General features: G+C 42.5%; 1 pseudogene; it reads right to left on the minus strand.

Annotated features, from left to right (window-relative positions):
• Positions 1-677: 677 nt before the first annotated feature.
• On the minus strand, positions 678-1,575 carry LOC147262958 (uncharacterized; annotated as a pseudogene).
• Positions 1,576-3,038: the final 1,463 nt, after the last annotated feature.

Below are 3,038 nucleotides of genomic sequence, written 5' to 3' on the forward strand. Positions count from 1 at the left end.
AAATAGGTCCCCATGAGTAAGTACATCAGTGACAGCGTTGACAATCACCTCCCTTTTAAAAGGCAGGAACATCAAGCAGGCCAGGGTTATTGGAAGTGGCCATTTGCTTTGGCCAGTTGGGGAAGGGAAAAGACAGAAAAGGAAAGAGGGACAGAGGGAGAGAGAGAGAGAGAGAGAAATAAACAATACAAAAGCAAAAAGACAGAAATATAAACAGATGGAAGGGGAGACTTTAACATTCAATAACAACAATAGCAGCAAGAATAGCAAAATAGCTAATGATAATCCTAATAACATACCAAAACTACCCAAGCAACGCATTTCAGCATAAGAGCATTTACAGTGCTAAATGCTAACATTTACAATGCTAATGTTAACATTATTACAGTGCTGTAAATACTAATATGAATATTACTAGTACTAAGAGTAGTATTGATACTGAGGTAACAGCCTGAGATAACAGCCTGAGGCACGGCACATTTGCAGCCTCCTCCAGCAGCAGAATCAGTCAGGGCTCTGCAAGGTGAGAAATTACAAAGACTCTTGGGAAGAAGTCAAGTTAGTAATATGTATGTAGAGGCTATGAATGAGTACAGGAGGAGAGAGATGCTTAGAACATCATGGGAGATCCCCTAGCAGGCTATGCCGATGGCAGTATAACCAAGGGCAAGCAGAAGCTAACTGTAAGCTTTGTCAAAATATACAGTTTTTAGTCTACTCTTAAATGTAGAGTGTGAGTCTGCATACCAGACTGAGACTGGAAGACAGTTGCACAGGAGAGAAGCCTCATAACTGAAAGCGCTGGCTCCCATTTGACTTTTGGAGACTCTAGGAACAACAAATAACCCAGCAGCCTTCCGGGAGCATGGAGTTCTAACTGGATAATAGGGAACTGTGAGCTCCTTTAGATATGAAGATGCCTGAATGTTGAGGGCTTCAAATATAAGAAAGTGAATTTTGAATTCTATTCTTAATTTCATTGGGAGCCAGTGCAGAAAAGCCAATACGAGAAAGATATAAACTTTTCTACTATTTCTTGTCAGTATACAGGCAGCATTTAGACCAACTCGAGAGGTTTTAGAGACTTGCTGGGTTATCCTGATCACAGGGAAATGCAGAAATCCAGCCTGAAAGTAATTTGCATGGACTAGTTTTTCTGTATGTTTTTGAGACAGGATATGTCTAATCTTAGCTATGTTACGTGGATGAAAGAAGGTAGTTCTGGAGGTTTGTTTTATCTGGGGCTTAAAGGACAAATCCTGATCAAAGATAATTCCCAGATTCCATATGGGTGGTGCTGCAGGCCATGGTAATGCTGTCCAGGTTACCTATCTCATTCGATAAGGGGTTTCAAAGATGGTTTGGGACCTGCACAATAGCTTCGGAATAGAAAGAGGTTAGTAATAGAAAATTGTAACTAATCCATGTTGTTATTTCCTTAAGACAGGCCTCAAGGTTTGTAAACTGACTGCTTTCATGTGGATGCATTTATAAGTACAGCTGAGGATCATCTGTATAACAATGAAAATTAATCAAGTCTTTCCTAAAAATATTATTTACCAGAAGTAGATACATGGTAGAGTATTGGTCCAAGCACAGACCCTGTGGCTAACTTAAGCCAAAGAGGAAACATCATTAAAGGGACTGAGAGACTGTCCTAGCAAATATGATTCAAAACAATGTAATGCAGTTCCCTTAATGCCAATTACATTTTCCAGTCCAGTCAAGTCAATTCAGTAAGACAACAAAAGAGAGAGGCAGGAGTGGAATGAGCCTGAGGACAGAGAAACTTAGATGCACAAAAATAATGACTGTAGCTGCTTGATTTGTAAACTAGGTAGCAATAATAACATCCATCAACTACCACAAAATACAAACTACCACAGCTGCACAAAGTGCTAATACTGACACTGGTATGAATACAATGCTGGCATTACTATAGTAATAATAATAATAATAATAATAATGATAATAGTGCCAAACTGAACTGAAAAGGTGACATGAACACTATTAGGGCAAATATTCCTGCTGATACTAATGGTAGCAGCCTGCCTGAGCCGCTGTAGGTCTGCAGCCTTGCTGTGTAGCCCCGCTGCTCTGTTGCTGCTACTGTTTCCTTTCAGGTGCCCCTCTCTCTCCTCTACTTGTCTCAATCACACCTGAGATTCATTACTTATCAAGCAGATAGGTGAAGAGCAGACGAGCCTGTCTTTCCTTCCCATTCAACTCCTGCTGCTGGCAGAGAGACCAGGGGCCTCATGTATCAACGCTGTTTGCGCAATAAAATCTTGCGGACGCCAGGATCGGCGCTCACGTTCAGATGTATCAACGCGAAAAGTTTGTTTATTCTTGCGCTATTTCACCCCAACTCCAGAGGTGCCATCGAAGTTGTCAAAAAGCAGATTCTTTGGTGGAGCTGATCATCCGCCTCTCCCGCAGGTACATTAAATTCCCTTATGGTGCGGTTGAACAGGCCAATATTAAAGTGCAATTTGCAGCAATAGCCGGATTCTCTATGTAATCGAAGCCATTGACTGCACTCGTGTTGCCATAAAAGCACTGTCCTATGAGGAATACGCTTACGTTCATCATGAGGGTTTCCACTCCATCAATGTGCAGATCATCTGCAATGCGCAGATGAATCTGCTCAACATTGTTGCGAGGTGGCCTGGTTCAACGCACAACTCACACATTCTGTCCAACAGCACTGTTGGGGAGAGTCTGCAGGCAGGTGCGGTGATGGACAGCTGGCTGCTGGGTGAGTAAATGCTTAAAGGTCCCCTAGAATGAAAATCATCGTTTTCGTGTTTTTGGTGTTTATTCAACATCCCCAAGTTGTGGGGAATACACACGAAGAGAGAGGCAGTGTCATAACCTCGATTTGAAGTATCTCCCCTTTTTTGAATCGCCGCGGGAAAATGGACAAATGCGTTTTTGGCTGAAGTGTTACGTCACAGTTCAGTCAGTGCCCCCCCCCCCCACTCACACACACTGAACCCACCCCTTTCACACACGCCCCTCTGACATATTTCGAGAGG

The sequence above is a fragment of the Aulostomus chinensis genome, chromosome 4 (assembly GCF_037954235.1).
Source record: "Aulostomus chinensis isolate RoL2024-O1b breed Wild chromosome 4, RoL_Achi_v1.0, whole genome shotgun sequence".
Classification (NCBI taxonomy): Eukaryota; Metazoa; Chordata; class Actinopteri; order Syngnathiformes; family Aulostomidae; genus Aulostomus; species Aulostomus chinensis.